Below are 20532 nucleotides of genomic sequence, written 5' to 3' on the forward strand. Positions count from 1 at the left end.
GGAATACCCGGTGCAACGTCCGGTATATTTTATCAGCGAGGTGCTAACTCTTTCCAAGCAGCGGTACCCACATTGGCAGAAATTGGTATATGGGGTGTTTATGGCGAGTCGAAAACTTAAGCATTATTTCCAAGAACACCGTATCACAGTGGTTAGCTCTGCCCCCCTTGGGGGACATCATCCAGAATCGGGAGGCAATAGGGCGAATTGCCAAGTGGGCAATAGAACTTGGGCCCCATCACATACACTATACTCCCGGCACAGCCATTAAGTCCCACGCCTTAGTTGATTTCGTCAACGACTGGACGGAGTTACAGGCTCCGGAAGAACGGCCTGATCTCACTTACTGGACCATTTATTTTGATGGGTCTAGGCAGCTGGAAGGCTCGGGGGCTGGAGTGGTGTTGGTATCCCCTCAAGGAGATAAGTTCTATTACGTTCTCCGACTCATGTTTCCGTGCAATAACAATGCGGCAGAATACGAAGCTCTGCTTCACGGCTTGTGACTCGCCAAGGAGATGAATCTAACACGAGTCAGATGCTTTGGCGACTCTGATTTGGTGGCACAGCAAGTTTCGGGTACCTAGGATTCTCGGGACCCCATGATGGCGGCTTACAGGCGAGCTGTGTCTGATGTGGCGGGTCATTTTCATGGTTATCAGGTGGACCATATTGATCGGCGCCTCAACGAGGCAGCTGACGCCCTCTCACGACTTGGCTCCCAGAGAAAGCCGGTTCCTCCTAATGTTTTTCTGGATATCTTACATAAACCATCCGTGACTCTACCATCGGAGGAGGAATTAGCAATACCAGATCCTGAGTCTCAGCTTGTGGCGGCTCTCCATGTCATGCCGGATTGGGTTCTTCCTTATCTGGCTTATCTCGCTCGGGGCGAGTTACCGGCGGATGAAGTTTTGGCTCGTCAAATTGTTCGGTGCAGCAAATCCATGGTCATCATCAATGGCGAGTTGTATAAGCGCCTCTGGAGTTTTTCAGCGATGTGTTTCCTCCGAACAAGGATGCATAATGTTAAATGACGTTCATTCCGGAGACTGTGGGCATCACGCCGGCTCACGTTCTTTGGTATCAAAGGCTTTCCGTCATGGTTTCTTTTGGCTGACGGCTCATGCAGATGCAGAAGATACAGTTCGTCGGTGCGAAGGGTGACAACGTTATGGGCGGTAGGCTCATGTGTCGGCTCAAGAATTAAGAATGATCCCCATCACTTGGCCTTTTGCAGTCTGGGGCTGGACATGGTCGGCCCCTTTAAAATGTCCTCTAACAAGAAGACCCATCTGCTGGTGACGGTTGACAAGTTCACCAAGTGGGTTGAGGCGGAACCTATTGGAGCTTGCGATGCGGAAACAGCGGTCAAATTCTTGAAGAAGTTGATTTTCCGGTTTGGATATCCGCACAGTATCATTACTGATAATGGTACAACTTGTCCCAAGGGGCGATGCATGAGTTTTGTCATCGAGAACATATCCGACTTGACGTTTCTGCAGTCGCTCACCCACAATCTAATGGGCAGGCAGAGCAGGCGAATCAGGAGGTGTTGCGAGGGATTAAGCCCCGACTCATGGTCCCCCTGGAAAAAACCCCAGGGTGTTGGGTTGAAGAACTACCTTCGGTGCTGAGTATTCGGACCACCCCGAACCGATCCACGGGTTTCACCCCTTTCTTTCTGGTCTACGGAGCAGAGGCTGTTCTCCCTACTGACATAAGACATGACTCACTTAGAGTCGCTGCGTATGTGGAACAAGACAATGAGCTGGCGCGTCAAGACTCTTTGGACGCCTTAGAGGAGGCGCGTGACCGGCTGCGGCCCATTCAGCTATCTACCAGCAAGATCTGCGGCGTTATCACAACCGTCGGGTTAAAAGTCGAACCTTTCAGGAAGGCAACTTAGTTCTTCGCTTGATACAAGATTGTGCAGGCATGCACAAGTTGTCACCACCTTGTGAAGGGCCGTTCGTCGTCAGCAAGAACCTCCGCAATGGCTCTTATTATTTGGTGGATCTCCGGCCTAACCGGCCAACCACGGAGGCTGAGTCAACTCGCCCCTGGAATATTGCCCACCTGCGGCCTTATTACACTTGAGCTCTTAAGCTCTACATTTTGTAAGTTTTTCAGTTTCATTATGAAGTAATAAAGTTACAAATACTCCCTAGCTTGGGGGCTTCTTCATTAAAGAGCAATTGTGTCATCCTGTTGCGACCTTATGAGCCGAAAGAGTCATCATTTAGGGTGTGTGCTCGAGCTTTCTGACTCGCCTCATCCTGTCACGACCTTATGAGCCGACGAAACCTGCATTTAGGGTGGGTGCTCGAGCTTTCTGACTCGCCTCATCCTGTCGCGACCTTATGAGCCGACGAAACCTGCATTTAGGGTGTGTGCACGAGCTTTCTGACTCGCCTCATCCTGTCGTGACCTTATGAGCCGACGAAACCTTTATTTAGGGTGTGTGCACGAGCTTTCTCACTCGCCTCATCCTGTCGCGACCTTATGAGCCGACGTGTTGGGGAACGTCGCATGGGAAACAAAAATTTTCCTACGCGCACGAAGACCTATCATGGTGATGTCCATCTACGAGAGGGGATGAGTGATCTACGTACCCTTGTAGATCATACAGCAGAAGCGTTAGAGAACGCGGTTGATGTAGTGGAACGTCCTCACGTCCCTCGATCCGCCCCGCGAACAATCCCGCGATCAGTCCCACGATCTAGTACCGAACGGACGGCACCTCCGCGTTCAGCACACGTACAGCTCGACGAAGATCTCGGCCTTCTTGATCCAGCAAGAGAGACGGAGAGGTAGAAGAGTTCTCCGGCAGCGTGACGGCGCTCCGGAGGTTGGTGATGATCTCGTCTCAGCAGGGCTCCGCCCGAGCTCCGCAGAAACGCGATCTAGAGGAAAAACTATGGAGGTATGTGGTCGGGCAGCCGTGAGAAAGTCGTCTCAAATCTGCCCTAAAAGCCCCATATATATAGGAGGAGGGAGGGAGACCTTGCCTTGGGGTCCAAGGGATCCCCAAGGGGTCGGCCGAGCCAGGGGGGAGGACTCTCCCCCCCCCAAACCGAGTCCTACTTGGTTTGGTGGGAGGGAGTCCTTCCCCCTTCCCACTTCTTCCTTTTTTTTCTTTCCTTTGATTTTTTCTCTCTTGGCGCATAGGGGATTGGTGGGCTGTCCCACCAGCCCACTAAGGGCTGGTGTGACCCCCCCAAATGCCTATGGGCTTCCCCGGAGTGGGTTGCCCCCCTCCGGTGAACTCCCGGAACCCATTCGTCATTCCCGGTACATTCCCGGTAACTCCGAAAACCTTCCGGTAATCAAATGAGGTCATCCTATATATCAATCTTCGTTTCCGGACTATTCCGGAAACCCTCGTGATGTCCGTGATCTCATCCGGGACTCCGAACAACATTCGGTAACCAACCATATAACTCAAATACGCATAAAACAACGTCGAACCTTAAGTGTGCAGACCCTGCGGGTTCGAGAACTATGTAGACATGACCCGAGAGACTCCTCGGTCAATATCCAACAGCGGGACCTGGATGCCCATATTGGATCCTACATATTCTACGAAGATCTTATCGTTTGAACCTCAGTGCCAAGGATTCGTATAATCCCGTATGTCATTCCCTTTGTCCTTCGGTATGTTACTTGCCCGAGATTCGATCGTCAGTATCCGTATACCTATTTCAACCTCGTTTACCGGCAAGTCTCTTTACTCGTTCCGTAATACAAGATCCCGCAACTTACACTAAGTTACATTGCTTGCAAGGCTTGTGTGTTATGTTGTATTACCGAGTGGGCCCCGAGATACCTCTCCGTCACACGGAGTGACAAATCCCAGTCTTGATCCATACTAACTCAACTAATACCTTCGGAGATACCTGTAGAGCATCTTTATAGTCACCCAGTTACGTTGCGATGTTTGATACACACAAAGCATTCCTCCGGTGTCAGTGAGTTATATGATCTCATGGTCATAGGAATAAATACTTGACACGCAGAAAACAGTAGCAACAAAATGACACGATCAACATGCTATGTCTATTAGTTTGGGTCTAGTCCATCACGTGATTCTCCCAATGACGTGATCCAGTTATCAAGCAACAACACCTTGTTCATAATCAGAAGACACTGACTATCATCGATCAACTGGCTAGCCAACTAGAGGCATGCTAGGGACGGTGTTTTGTCTATGTATCCACACATGTAAATGAGTCTTCATTCAATACAATTATAGCATGGATAATAAACTATTATCTTTGATACAGGAATTATAATAATAACTATACATTTATTATTGCCTCTAGGGCATAATTCCAATAGTCTCCCACTTGCACTAGAGTCAATAATCTAGCCCTCACATCACCATGTGAATTACATTGTAATAAATCTAACACCCATACAGTTCTGGTGTCGATCATGTTTTGGCCGTGGAAGAGGTTTAGTCAGCAGGTCTGCTACATTCAGATCCGTGTGCACTTTGCATATATTTACGTCCTCCTCCTCGACGTAGTCGCGGATGAGGTTGAAGCGTCGTTTGATGTGTCTGGTCTTCTTGTGAAACCTTGGTTCCTTTGCTAAGGCAATGGCACCAGTGTTGTCACAGAACAAGGTTATTGGATCCAGTGCACTTGGCACCACTCCAAGATCCGTCATGAACTGCTTCATCCAGACACCCTCCTTAGCCGCCTCCGAGGCAGCCATGTACTCCGCTTCACATGTAGAATCTGCTACGACGCTTTGCTTGGAACTGCACCAGCTTACTGCACCCCCATTAAGAATAAATACGTATCCGGTTTGCGACTTAGAGTCGTCTGGATCTGTGTCAAAGCTTGCATCGACGTAACCTTTTACGGCGAGCTCTTCGTCACCTCCATACACGAGAAACATCTCCTTAGTCCTTTTCAGGTACTTCAGGATATTCTTGACCGCCGTCCAGTGATCCACTCCTGGATTACTCTGGAACCTACCTGCCATACTTATGGCCAGGCTAACATCCGGTCTAGTGCACAGCATTGCATACATGATAGAGCCTATGGCTGAAGCATAGGGGACGGAGCGCATATGCTCTCTATCTTCATCAGTTGCTGGGCACTGAGTTTTACTCAATCTCGTACCTTGTAACACTGGCAAGAACCCTTTCTTGGACTGTTCCATTTTGAACCTCTTCAAAACCTTATCAAGGTATGTGCTTTGTGAAAGTCCTATTAGGCGTTTTGATCTATCCCTATAGATCTTAATGCCTAGAATGTAAGCAGCTTCTCCTAGGTCCTTATAGAGAAACTTTTATTCAAGTAACCTTTTATGCTCTCCAAAAGCTCTACGTTGTTTCCAATCAGTAATATGTCATCCACATATAATATTAGAAACGCCACAGAGCTCCCACTCACTTTCTTGTAAATACAAGATTCTCCAACCACTTGTATAAACCCAAATGCTTTGATCACCTCATCAAAGCGTTTGTTCCAACTCCGAGATGCTTGCACCAGTCCATAAATGGATCGCTGGAGCTTGCACACCTTGTCAGCATTTTTAGGATCGACAAAACCTTCGGGTTGCATCATATACAACTCTTCCTTAAGGAAACCGTTAAGGAACGCCGTTTTGACATCCATCTGCCAGATTTCATAATCGAAAAATGCAGCTATTGCTAACATGATTCTGACGGACTTAAGCATCGCTACGGGAGAGAAAGTCTCATCGTAGTCAATTCCTGGAACTTGTGAAAAACCCTTTGCCACAAGCCGAGCTTTATAAACGGTCACATTACCGTCAGCGTCCGTCTTCTTCTTAAAGATCCATTTGTTCTGAATAGCCTTGCGGCCCTCAGGCAGCATCTCCAAAGTCCACACTTTGTTCTCATACATGGATCCTATCTCGGATTTCATGGCTTCTAGCCATTTGTTGGAATCTGGGCCTACCATTGCTTCTTCATAATTTGCAGGTTCATTGTTGTCTAACAACATGATTGATAAGACGGGATTACCGTACCACTCTGGAGCAGCGCGTGATCTTGTCGACCTGCGTGGTTCAACAGAAACTTGAACTGGAGTTTCATGATCATCATCATTCACTTCCTCCTCAACCAGCGTCGCAATGACAGAGGTTTCCCCTTGCCCTGCGCCACCATCCAGAGGGATGAGAGGTTCGACAACCTCGTCAAGTTCTATCTTCCTCCCACTCAATTCTCTCGAGAGAAACTCCTTCTCGAGAAAAGTTCCGTTCTTAGCAACAAACACTTTGCCCTCGGATTTGAGATAGAAGGTGTACCCAACTGTCTCTTTTGGGTAACCTATGAAGACGCACTTTTCCGCTTTGGGTTCTAGCTTTTCAGGCTGAAGCTTTTTGACATAAGCATCACATCCCCAAACTTTAAGAAACGACAACTTTGGCCTTTTGCCATACCACAGCTCGTATGGTGTCGTCTCAACGGATTTCGATGGTGCCCTATGCAGCTATTTCTAATGCATAACCCCAAAACGATAACGGCAAATCAGTAAGAGACATCATAGATCGCACCATTTCTAACAAAGTACGATTACGACGTTCGGACACACCATTACGCTGTGGTGTTCCAGGCGGTGTTAACTGCGAAACAATTCCACATTGTCTTAAGTGAGTACCAAACTCGAAACTCAGATATTCACCCCCACGATCAGACCGTAGGAACTTGATCTTCTTGTTACGATGATTTTCCACTTCACTCTGAAATTGCTTGAACTTTTCAAATGTTTCAGACTTGTGCTTCATCAAGTAGACATCACCATATCTACTTAAATCGTCAGTGAAGGTGAGAAAATAACGATATCCGTCGCGTGCCTCCACGCTCATTGGACCACACACATCGGTATGTATGATTTCCAACAAGTCACTTGCACGCTCCATTGTTCCGGAGAACGGAGTCTTAGTCATCTTGCCCATGAGGCATGGTTCGCACGTGTCAAGTGAATCAAAGTCAAGTGACTCCAAAAGTCCATCAACATGGAGTTTCTTCATGCGCTTTACACCAATATGACCCAAGCGGCAGTGCCACAAAAATATGGCGCTATCATTGTTTACTCTAACTCTTTTGGTCTCAATGTTATGTATATGCGTATCTCTTTCAAGATTCAATATGAACAATCCTCTCACATACGGTGCATGACCATAAAAGATGTTACTCATAGAAATAGAACAACCATTATTCTCAGACTTAAAAGAGTAACCGTCTCGCAATAAACAAGATCCAGATATAATGTTCATGCTCAACGCAGGCACTAAATAACAATGATTTAAGTTCATCACTAATCCCGATGGTAGTTGAAGTGACACTGTGCCGACCGCGATTGCATCAACCTTGGAACCGTTTCCTACGCGCATCGTCACTTCGTCTTTCGCCAGCCTTCGTCTATTTCGCAGTTCCTGCTTCGAGTTGCAAATGTGAGCAACAGAACCGGTATCGAATACCCAGGCACTACTACGAGAGCCGGTTAAGTACACATCAATAACATGTATATCAAATATACCTGATTTTTCTTTGCCCGCCTTCTTATCTGCCAGATACTTGGGGCAATTGCGCTTCCAGTGACCCATACCCTTGCAATAGAAGCACTCTGTTTCAGGCTTAGGTCCAGCCTTGGGTTTCTTCGGCGGATTGGCAACAGGCTTGCCGCTCTTCTTTGAATTGCCTTCTTGCCTTTGCCGTTTCTCTTGAAACTAGTGGTCTTGCTTACCATCAACACTTGATGCTCTTTACGGAGTTCAGACTCTGCGACTTTCAGCATCGCAAACAACTCGCCGGGAGACTTGTTCATCCCTTGCATGTTGTAGTTCAACACAAAGCCTTTATACCTTGGCGGCAGTGATTGAAGGATTCTGTCAGTGATAGCTTCTTGCGGGAGTTCAATCCCTAGTTCAGCTAGACGGTTTGAGTACCCAGACATTTTGAGCACATGTTCACTGACAGACGAGTTTTCCTCCATCTTGCAAGCATAGAATTTATCGGAGGTCTCATACCTCTCGATCCGGGCGTTCTTCTGAAAGATAAACTTCAACTCCTGGAACATCTCAAATGCTCCATGACGCTCAAAGCGACGTTGAAGTCCCGGTTCTAAGCCATACAAGACTGCACATTGAACTATTGAGTAGTCCTCCTTACGTGCTAACCAAGCGTTCTTAACATCCTGATCAGCAGTAGCGGGTGGTTCATCTCCTAGCGCAGCATTAAGGACATAATCCTTCTTTCCAGCTTGTAAGATTAGCTTAAGATTACGAGCCCAGTCTACAAAGTTGCTTCCATCATCTTTCAACTTAGCTTTCTCTAGGAACGTATTAAAATTCAGGATGACACTTGCGTGAGCCATGATCTACAACACAAATATATTCAAAGTGGACTTAGACTATGTTCAAGATAATTAGAGTTCAACTTAATCAAATTATATGCTAAACTCCCACTCAAAAAGTACATCTCTCTAGTCATTTGAGTGGTTCATGATCCACTTACACTATCCCAAGTCCGATCATCACGTGAGTTGAGTATAGTTTCAGTCGTAAGCATCCCTATGCTAATCATATCAACTATATGATTCATGATCGACCTTTCGGTCTCATGTGTTCCGAGGCCATGTCTGCACATGCTAGGCTCGTCAAGCTTAACCCGAGTGTTCCGCGTGCGCAACTGTTTTGCACCCGTTGTATGTGAACGTTGAGTCTATCACACCCGATCATCACGTGGTGTCTCGAAACGACGAACTGTAGCAACGGTGCACAGTCGGGGAGAACACAATTTCGTCTTGAAATTTTAGTGAGAGATCACCTCATAATGCTACCGTCGTTCTAAGCAAAATAAGGTGCAAAAAGGATTAACATCACATGCAATTCATAAGTGACATGATATGGCCATCATCACGTGCTCCTTGATCTCCATCACCAAAGCACCGGCACGATCTTCTTGTCACCGGCGCCACACCATGATCATCCATCAACGTGTTGCCATCGGGGTTGTCGCGCTATTTATGCTATTACTACTAAAGCTACATCCTAGCAAAATAGTAAACGCATCTGCAAGCACAAACGTTAGTATAAAGACAACCCTATGGCTCCTGCCGGTTGTGGTACCATCGACATGCAAGACGATATTTCTATTACAACATGATCATCTCATACATCCAATATATCACATCACATCGTTGGCCATATCACATCACAATCATACCCTGCAAAAACAAGTTAGACGTCCTCTAATTTTGTTGTTGCATGTTTTACGTGGTGACCAAGGGTATCTAGTAGGATCGCATCTTACTTACGCAAACACCACAACGGAGATATATGAGTTGCTATTTAACCTCATCCAAGGACCTCCTCGGTCAAATCCGATTCAACTAAAGTTGGAGAAACCGTCACTTGCCAGTCATCTTTGAGCAAAGGGGGTTACTCGTAACGATGAAACCAGTCTCTCGTAAGCGTACGAGTAATGTCGGTCCAAGCCGCTTCAATCCAACAATACCGCGGAATCAAGAAAAGACTAAGGAGGGCAGCAAAACGCACATCACCGCCCACAAAACCTTTTGTGTTCTACTCGAGAGGACATCTACGCATGAACCTAGCTCTGATACCACTGTTGGGGAACGTCGCATGGGAAACAAAAATTTTCCTACGCGCACGAAGACCTATCATGGTGATGTCCATCTACGAGAGGGGATGAGTGATCTACGTACCCTTGTAGATCGTACAGCAGAAGCGTTAGAGAACGCGGTTGATGTAGTGGAACGTCCTCACGTCCCTCGATCCGCCCCGCGAACAATCCCGCGATCAGTCCCACGATCTAGTACCGAACGGACGGCACCTCCGCGTTCAGCACACGTACAGCTCGACGAAGATCTCGGCCTTCTTGATCCAGCAAGAGAGACGGAGAGGTAGAAGAGTTATCCGGCAGCGTGATGGCGCTCCGGAGGTTGGTGATGATCTCGTCTCAGCAGGGCTCCGCCCGAGCTCCGCAGAAACGCGATCTAGAGGAAAAACTATGGAGGTATGTGGTCGGGCAGCCGTGAGAAAGTCGTCTCAAATCTGCCCTAAAAGCCCCATATATATAGGAGGAGGGAGGGAGACCTTGCCTTGGGGTCCAAGGGATCCCCAAGGGGTCGGCCGAGCCAGGGGGAGGACTCTCCCCCCCCCCCCAAACCGAGTCCTACTTGGTTTGGTGGGAGGGAGTCCTTCCCCCTTCCCACTTCTTCCTTTTTTTTCTTTCCTTTGATTTTTTCTCTCTTGGCGCATAGGGGATTGGTGGGCTGTCCCACCAGCCCACTAAGGGCTGGTGTGACCCCCCCAAATGCCTATGGGCTTCCCCGGAGTGGGTTGCCCCCCTCCGGTGAACTCCCGGAACCCATTCGTCATTCCCGGTACATTCCCGGTAACTCCGAAAACCTTCCGGTAATCAAATGAGGTCATCCTATATATCAATCTTCGTTTCCGGACTATTCCGGAAACCCTCGTGATGTCCGTGATCTCATCCGGGACTCCGAACAACATTCGGTAACCAACCATATAACTCAAATACGCATAAAACAACGTCGAACCTTAAGTGTGCAGACCCTGCGGGTTCGAGAACTATGTAGACATGACCCGAGAGACTCCTCGGTCAATATCCAACAGCGGGACCTGGATGCCCATATTGGATCCTACATATTCTACGAAGATCTTATCGTTTGAACCTCAGTGCCAAGGATTCGTATAATCCCGTATGTCATTCCCTTTGTCCTTCGGTATGTTACTTGCCCGAGATTCGATCGTCAGTATCCGTATACCTATTTCAACCTCGTTTACCGGCAAGTCTCTTTACTCGTTCCGTAATACAAGATCCCGCAACTTACACTAAGTTACATTGCTTGCAAGGCTTGTGTGTGATGTTGTATTACCGAGTGGGCCCCGAGATACCTCTCCGTCACACGGAGTGACAAATCCCAGTCTTGATCCATACTAACTCAACTAATACCTTTGGAGATACCTGTAGAGCATCTTTATAGTCACCCAGTTACGTTGCGACGTTTGATACACACAAAGCATTCCTCCGGTGTCAGTGAGTTATATGATCTCATGGCCATAGGAATAAATACTTGACACGCAGAAAACAGTAGCAACAAAATGACACGATCAACGTGCTACGTCTATTAGTTTGGGTCTAGTCCATCACGTGATTCTCCCAATGACGTGATCCAGTTATCAAGCAACAACACCTTGTTCATAATCAGAAGACACTGACTATCATCGATCAACTGGCTAGCCAACTAGAGGCATGCTAGGGACGGTGTTTTGTCTATGTATCCACACATGTAAATGAGTCTTCATTCAATACAATTATAGCATGGATAATAAACTATTATCTTTGATACAGGAATTATAATAATAACTATACATTTATTATTGCCTCTAGGGCATAATTCCAACACGACGAAACCTGCATTTAGGGTGTGTGCTCGAGCTTTCTGACTCGCGTCATCCTGTCGCGACCTTATGAGCCGACGAAACCTGCATTTAGGGTGTGTGCACGAGCTTTCTGACTCGCCTCATCCTGTCGTGACCTTATGAGCCGACGAAACCTTTATTTAGGGTGTGTGCACGAGCTTTCTGACTCGCCTCATCCTGTCGCGACCTTATGAGCCGACGAAACCTGCATTTAGGGTGTGTGCTCGAGCTTTCTGACTCGCCTCATCCTGTCGCGACCTTATGAGCTGACGAAACCTGCATTTAGGGTGTGTGCTCGAGCTTTCTGACTAGCCTCATCCTGTCGCGACCTTATGAGCCGACGAAACCTGCATTTAGGGTGTGTGCACGAGCTTTCTGACTCGCCTCATCCTGTCGCGACCTTATGAGCCGACGAAACCTGCATTTGGGGTGTGTGCACAAGCTTTCTGACTCGCCTCATCCTGTCGCGACCTTATGAGCCAACGAAACCTGCATTTAGGGTGTGTGCTCAAGCTTTCTGACTCGCCCCATCCTATCGCGACCTTATGAGCCGACGAAATTGTTGTTTGATATTTTTTCTTCATGGCATAACCTCGAGGGTTTTTAACCTTTCTTTCTAATGCCTATTGAAAATATTTGTTATCATTTGTTTGGTTTCACATATGCCATTTTCAAAGCTTAAATCAGGATGATGATCAGAATTACTTCGTCCATAGCGAATTAAGCATCATAAAGGATTCTCAAAAGGGCAGGTCAAATATTTTCAAATCGCCTTAAGGGTGATATAAAGATTCCTTCGAAAGGGTATCACAAAAACAGTACCGACTTATGAAAAAGACCTATTACATGGCTCTCAGGCCAAATCAATGATGTTTATTCTGTTGGCACCTTAGGATCATTCTATTGTGAGCTCTGGCCGACTTCAATTTGCAAGTCGCCCAGTACCCAGTTGCACTTAGCCAGAGCTGCGAAGGCATCTTCATCAGTCAGGATTGATTCCAGGTCTGCTTCCAAGTCAAAAGGGTTCTTGGGTCGCCGAGGAGTTAAACTGGTCGACACAAAGGTTGGCGGGTTGACCTTCTTGTTTTTGCTATCATAAGCCGCCTGATACTTTGATAAATCAAGACTTGCTGCGAGTTGGGTTGCTGCCAGCCGGGAGCCCTTGACAACACGTTGATAGTCCTCTTCAACGAATTCTGACCCATCGTCTTTAAGTTGAGGAAAGCCTGCTGCTACCTCTTCCGGGTTGATCTCTGGAGCATACACCAAGCAGCGACTCAGGGCAGTCAGAACACCCTTTCGAGCGGCTGACTGAGTTAGCTCGCCAATCTGAGGGGGAAGTGTGGATAGGCAGCCAAGCACCTTCTTTATGGAAGTTATAGGCTCTTTGGCACCCATCACAGCTTTAACAGTCAAGACACTGCCGGTGTACAGTTGCTCTGTCAGCGTGTAAATCGCCTTCAGCATCAGCACGCAGTCTTCTTGAAGGTTGGCGGCTCTCGGACCTGAGTAAGGGGTCATGATGATCAGCGACTTACGATAAGAATTATTTATAAAAAAGAAGAGGAGATCAAAAGTTTGAGTAAGCTTACCGAAGACGGCTTGCGTCATGTTGGAGATATGACGCTTCAAGCCGGACAATTCCTGTTGCACGGTGGCCAGACTGGCTTCAGCCTTCTCTGCTCTTTTTATGGCGGCATCTTGGTCAGCCTGAGCTCTTTTTAACTCGGCTTTGAGTTTTTCCAGCTCAGCCAAGGCCAATTGATATTTCTCCTCCGACTTAGCTCGGGCGTCTTGCTGACCAGATAAGTTTTTCTTTAAATCGCCAAGCGCTGATTCAGTCTGAGCAAGAGTTTCCTGTTGAAAGTACAAAGCAAGGGCAAGTCTCAGAACTATTGCAAGCAATATCCCTGGCACTTGGGGGCTAATGTATAATTTTTTCTTTTCAGATGAAATTATACAATATCAAGACCCGGCTCATCTTTTTACTGATGACCCGGCCCTTAGGGGTTACTGGTCGCAAAGTTTTTTCTAAATTTTTCAAGACCCGGCTCATCTTTTTTACTGATGACCCGGCCCTTGGGGGTTAATGGGAGTAATACAATATAACAAACTTACCTCATGTTTGTTTTTCAACATCCGCAGCAGGCTTTTCTCCATCTCATAGCTCGCCTCCGGGCGAATTGAAAAACTAGAGCAGAGTTCCTTGAACTCCAGATTTTCATATTCAGAAAGCTTCGTCTTGGAGAGTCCAGATTCGGGAATGGCTTGAGAAGAGGATGCCACATGCCTTAACAAAACCGTTGCCGCCGGCTTAGAGAAGCCGGTACCAGTAATAACTACAGCATCCGGGTCTTCTGTTGTCATCAATGGGCTTGGCGACTTAGGGGCATCCATTGCTTCCTTGGGCGAGTCTGGAAGATCCATTTGATTTTCAGGCTCGCCTTGGTCCGGGTTGTCCTGAGTCGGCATTGATTCTTTGATGGGCTCTGAAGTTGTGACAGGAGTTGATCCGCTAGTTTTCCTTTTCTTGGCATGTGCCCTAAAAGAAGGGAGAAGCGCATTAAGGAACTGGAAGTCTATTACCCTCAGAGTTCAAAGTAAGATTATCAAAAGACTTACCCAGGAACTCGAATCATTGGCGGAAGTGTCGACATCACTGAGTTGCCAGATGTAGGAGGAGATTCTACAAAAATTATACGTCAAAAATATAGGCGGGTTACAGATGTGATCCAAAGAAACATGAAGAATTGTTATTCATAAGTACCTCATTTGGTTTCCTTTTGTTCGTTGCTGGTAAGCCGGACACCAGATCACCGGAATGACTTTGGGTCTTCCGATTTGAAGTATGCTGTGCTCTCTTCAGTAGGAAATTTGGGTCCAAACAAGCATTTGGGTGTGAGAAGGGAACTTTCCCACAAACTCGCCTGGCCAGCTTAGGTGGAGAAGGAGATGAATCGGAGGAAACAGAAATTACCTCAACAGAGTCCTCCTAGCTTTCGTTGTCTTCATTCTATTTCAAGAGAGACAGAGATATAAATACAAAGATTAACAGTAGTGAATGGCAAGTAAAAATAGGGCGAACTTTTACCTCCGAAAGTGCATCGCCGACTTGAGATTCATCGACTTCGGACGGCTCAGCCATAGCAGCTTTGCCCTTACCCTTGGTTTTCTTTGAAGGCGGCTTAACATTTTTCATGGCTGGCCTTTTGGGCTTCCTGGACCAGAACTTATCACCTTTCTGAAATAGCATATGTTACAAAAACCACAATACAAATGAAGCATAAGGAGTAAAGACCAAAGGCGGGTTAGATTTGTTCACCTTGGGCGCCGGGTTAATTTTGCAGAAAGGCTTGAGGCCGATTTGGGCGCATTTTCCCGCAGGCTCGCCAGTCAGCTTCTTGATAATGGTAACAATGTCCTTTTCTGTTAAAGCCGTATGGAAATAACATTGAGGATGATCTAGGGTGCCATCAAATTCGCACATCAGACCGTCCCGACGACTCAGAGGGAGGATACGCCATTCGACCCAGCAGCGGATTAGGTCAACCCCAGTAAGGCCGTTGTTCGTCAAGGATCTTAATTCGGACAGTATTGGGATGAATTCCGATTCTTCTTCCTCGGTGAGTTTGTCTGGAAGCTTGAAGTTGGTTGGAAGGCGAGTTGGCCTGTAGCCCAGAAGCTTGTTTTTGCCTGCAGGAGAAGTCTCTTGACAGTAGAACCAAGACTCGCCCCAACCTTTGGGATGGCTAGGCATGGCGAGTGAGGGAAACGGGCTATCCCTACGGCGTTGGACATTGACGCCGCCGAGTTCCAGGCTGGGGCCGTTGCAGAATTCCGTTTGGCGATTCAGATGGAAAAAGTGCCAGAATAAAGGAACAGAGGGCTCATTCTGCAGATAAGCCTCACAGAAAACTTGGAATTGGCATAAGTTACTTATGGAATTGGGTCCCAAATCCTGGAGGCGGACGTTCATGAAAGCCATGGAGTCTCTAAGAAACTTCGATCCGGGCGGCTTAAAACCTCGCTCCAGGTGTTCAACAAAAACAACTATTTCCCCTTCTTTGGGGTTAGGGAGATCTTCTCCGAACCCGGTGCGCCAGCCGATAACATTCTGGGGGTCCAAGTTGCCCGTTTTCACATAATCAGCTAGTATGGTGTCATCAACCTTGGTAGGAAGCCAGTCACTTTTGAAAACGGCGCCCATGCTACAAAGAAGTAAAGTATGAACTTACATGCCTCGAACATCTACTGTAAGGGGTGAAATAAGTTCATTTAACTCGCCAAGTACTTTGTCCATGGACTAAGGGAAGGGCTTGACCCGCCATATCAAAAGGCTGAGTTGGGTTACTATGGCGACTTACGGAGTGTGGCCATTCACAAGAGCTGCGTTCTAAAGATGATGGAGACGTTCGTTCGAAATATCGAAGTGTGAAGACTACAAACAACTTTCCCCAAACAGTAGGTAAATGATGGATCTACGAGGCAGATGAAAAAAACCTGAGAAAAATGACTGGATGCAGCAATTTATTACCGGGGCAAGATGACGCCCTTCGCTTGATGAAACACTATTCTAAAGATTCACAAGTAAAGGTGGATACATAAAGGTATTCAAAGCATTGGCTATCTCATCGACATTCATGCTAATCGGTTCAGGGTAGGCGACGTCTGCTCGCAAGGAACATCAAGAACATGGCAATGGTTGGAGCTTCAAGCAGAGATTGGATCTATTCCTAAAATGGGCGGAGGCCTAACCTGATGCTTTCGGACGAAAGAGGCCGACGGTGACGAAGGTTGTTGGAGAAGCACGGAGGTTCCCTCGAGCGAAGAGGTCTTCAGCGGCGGTGGAGTTCGTGGCGAACGGCGAGATGGTCGACGACGATGCGGTGGTCAATGGCAGCGGACGGATCGGCCGCGGCGCGAAGCTTGACGACGGCGAAGGGCTATGGGCGGCGCTGAAGCTTCTCGGGCAAAGACGGAGAGTACGGTTGGCGGCGGAGTCCTCGGGAGGCGATGAGATTTCCTCGTTGCAATGATGGGGAGGAGGTTGACGAGACGGGTAGGTGGGAAGCACCAGTCCTGTCCCCCCCCCCCCCCCGTCTATTTATCAGGGCGGGCGCTGGAATCAAGTCGCCGTGAGCGGGAACCGCCGCGGAATAAAAAGATTCGCTATAAATGTGTGCCGAAGATTTTGGGATAACGATGCACTAAGATCCGTTGGAGTTGTGTCAGTCTTCCCGAAGATCGAGGGATAAGGAGAGGCCAACAAGAAATGGTTTGGTGACTTAAAGAGTTTTCGGTGCCCGATGGCGGGTTACAATTTCTGACGTATGAAGAAAAATGAGGAATGAATCGCCTTCAACTAAGCGGAAGTATTGGCATGAAAAAGAAGTTCAAGTCAATTTGGGGCCTAATGTTGGGGATATTACCTGTGAATGACCCGCCCTAGTTGGGCCGGGTTACCAATTAGGCGATTCACCCAAACAGTTATTTGGGCCTTGTCCTGGCCGGTTCAAGGTCGTGTGACGGTTTATGATTCCTGGGAGGTCTCCAAGCTTCGGAAGATGGCGACTTAGAGACCACAGGGGTCACGACTTGTAGGAAGGAAAGTATCCTTGTAAACCCTAGGGGTTCAACCTGTATATAAAGGCGAGTCCCAGGGGAGGAAAGGGCAAGTTAGAAATCATCGAGTGCTAGGTTCGGCGAGTTACGCCCTCCTTGTAATCGAAACCACATCAATACAAACCAAAGCAGGACGTAGGCCTTTACCTCCTCACGAGGGGCCAAACCTGGGTAAATCCCCGTGTCTCTCCTGCTTAACCCCTTTAAGTCGCCACCAAGGTGCGATGGCTCCAGTTCTAAGTCCTTTCACGAGGACATCTGCCATGACAAAACCACGACACTGAGTGTGCACTAAAAGTCACACTCAGAGACTTAGCTGTGACCCAGAGTCGCCTAAGTATGAACTCGCTCCGAGTGTGCACTAAGAGTCACACTCGGAGACTTAGCTGGGACCCAGAGTCGCCTAAGTACAAACTCGCTCCGAGTGTGCACTAAAAGTCACACTCGAGACTTAGCTGCGACCCAGAGTCGCCTAAGTACAAACTCACTCTGAATGTGCACGAAAAGTCACACTCGGGGACTTAGCTGCGACTCAGAGTCGCCTAAGTAAAAAAAGCTTCCTCCGAGTGTATACTCGAGATACACTCGGAGGCTTAGCAGACCCTCGTTGAGGCTCATGTGGATGTGAAGACAACTGACAACTACATGAGTAACAACTCGCTCCGAGTGTGCACTAAGAGTCACACTCGGGGACTTAGCTGCGACCCAGAGTCACCTAAGTAAAAATTCGCTCCAAGTGTGCACCAAAAGTCACACTCAGAGACTTAGCTGCGACCCAGAATCGCCTAAGTAAACAACTCACTCCGAGTGTGCACGAAAAGTCACACTCGGGGACTTAGCTGCGACTCAGAGCCGCCTAAGTAAAAAAGCTTCCTCCGAGTGCATACTCGAGATACACTCGGAGGCTTAGCAGACCCTCATTGAGGCTCATGTGGATGTGAAGACAACTGACAACTACATGAGTAACAACTCGCTCCGAGTGCGCACTAACAGTCACACTCGGGGACTTAGCTGCGACCCAGAGTCGCCTAAGTAAAAACTCGCTCCGAGTGTGCACCAAAAGTCACACTCGGGGACTTAGCCGCGACCCAGAGTCGCCTAAGTAAAAACTCGCTCCGAGTGTGCACCAAAAGTCACACTCGGAGACTTAGCTGCGAATCAGAGTCGCCTAATTAAAGAGCTTCCTCCGAGTGGGCACTCGAGATACACTCGGAGGCTTAGCAGACCCTCATTGAGGCTCATGTGGATGTGAAAACAACTGACAACTACATGCTCCACATGTTTGCCATTGGCTTCACCAAGAGACGCCCAAACAAAAACCACGAGCCAAAATCGTGTCAAAAAAAACTCAGGGAAAGAAGAGCAAAAGATCCGATTCGAATTCAAGTTGGATCTACGATCAATCGGCTCGGTGTGAATCAAGTTTATCCACACGGAACCACGAATGTACCGGCCAAGAGCAGTGGCTAAAGTTTAATACATATTCCACTCGGCATACCGAGGTAAATGTGCGTTCAACATAAAGTTTATCAAGCGTCGCCGGGACTGGTAGGCTCCACAAAGGTGTCGAGGTCAATGCCATCTGCAATCCGAGTGGCTATGTCGAGGAAGGTATCCATGAAATCTTCAAATCGGAGCTTCTTGGTGTTGGCGACCTGCAACGTCTTCATCTTTTCTTCACGGGCTTCCTTGCAGTACACTCGGACCAGAGACAGCGCCACGTCCGCACCACACCGAGCGGCAGATTTCTTCCATTCCTGCACTCTGCTTGGAACGTCCTCCAGCCGAGTCATCAACCCATCTATTTCGTTCCGGGATTCGTCTTCAGGCCACAACTCCTTGTCGATTCGGCCGACAACTCTTCTGAGGCGATCAATGAAAGGACCCACCCTGTTAAGGCGAGAATGCGCTTGGAGCATGTCCGGTTAGCTTCATCGCCGAGTGGAACATTCGGAACAAGCGACCGTTGAATTTCGGCTGCTTCAGCCTCAACGTCCCGACAGAAATCTGCAAAGAAAAGACAAGCAGAAAATCAGCGCAGAGTGAACTCCAAATTCAAAAAAGCACTCGGCAAGAACTTACCACCAAGCAGAGCGACCATCTTCTTCGCCCAGTCGCTGACGTAGTTCTCCTGCGCTCTGCACCGAGTGTTCATCACCTTCAGCTGGGCCATCCAGTCAATTCTCTCCTTCTTCATTTTTTCTACCTCGGCCACCAGTGCCTTGTTGGTCTCCAGAGATTCCTCCAAATATTTCTCTCGTTCAGCGAGAGCCTTCTTCATGCCAGCCAGGTCATTCACAGCTACCTCCAAGTCCGCAGCAAGTTGGGTCTTCTCAGCCTTCAGAGCATTATAAGTCGATCCCATTTCACAAGTCTTCTGTCAAAGAGACACAAAGGGAGGATCAGCCACATTCAACAAGGAAAAAGTCTCCACAGATATGGCAAAACAATCAAAGCTCAAAATTCTTCATACCCCTGCCGATGCAAGCAATCGACAGAGGTCTCGGGGACTACGCCCAGTGGTTCACTGAGAGTGACCCCACTGGTATGAAGCTCGAACAGGTCGACCCTATTGAGCTCCATAGCAAACCAACAACACTATGAGATTACTATTACTCGACCCGAGTAACACTACTCTCGGGGACTACACCCAGTGGGTGCACTCGGAGTGCCCTCACTGGTACCATTCGGCTAGATCAGCTCTGATCTGTTCAGATTACGGAAAATACATATAAAGACAACTGCCGGTGCAAGCACTCGGCAGAAGTCTCGGGGACTACACCCACTGGGTTCACTCGGAGTGAACCCACTGCAAAATCATCCTATTGTATCCGAGTATATCGCTGAAACCCCAGTGGGTACCAAGAGGAATGTAAACACTTAGCGCACTTACTCGGATATCGTCCCGAAGCTCCAAGCTCTTCTTGTACAGAGACGCGATGGAGTCATATGCTCCCTTGGTGTCGCCCACCATCAGCTCCACCTGCACCATGGTGTCCTTGGCGGCTCCTACCTGGTCTTCCGGGGGGCGTCGGGCGTCATATTGAACAGCCGACGAACCCGGCGTGGTAGAAGACTCCCTGGGCATCCCGAGCTCTGCTCCAGTCAGTTCCGCCGTGAGGGCCACCTTCTCAGTCGGCGGCACCATCTCAGTAGGCGGCACATTCATGGTGGGATTGGCAGTAGATGGTATAACCCCAAGGACAGGCGCCAAAGCTGGCTCCGACCTCCTTTGGTCGTCGTCGTCCAGATGGATCACCTCCGAAGGAAGCCCGACTGAACAAAATAAAATTACAGAAAAAGGTCAAGATCAAAGAGAGCACTCGCGAAACAGTAATACAACTCTCGGAGTCGTGACAACGTACCTTGCTGGGACATGGCGACGTTATCCGTCTCCATGGGATCGTCGTCCTGGCGCGGCAGAGAGGTGGCGAAGGTAGGAGCTCTGTTGAG

Source organism: Hordeum vulgare, chromosome 7H (genome assembly GCF_904849725.1).
Source record: "Hordeum vulgare subsp. vulgare chromosome 7H, MorexV3_pseudomolecules_assembly, whole genome shotgun sequence".
NCBI classification, from domain to species: domain Eukaryota; kingdom Viridiplantae; phylum Streptophyta; class Magnoliopsida; order Poales; family Poaceae; genus Hordeum; species Hordeum vulgare.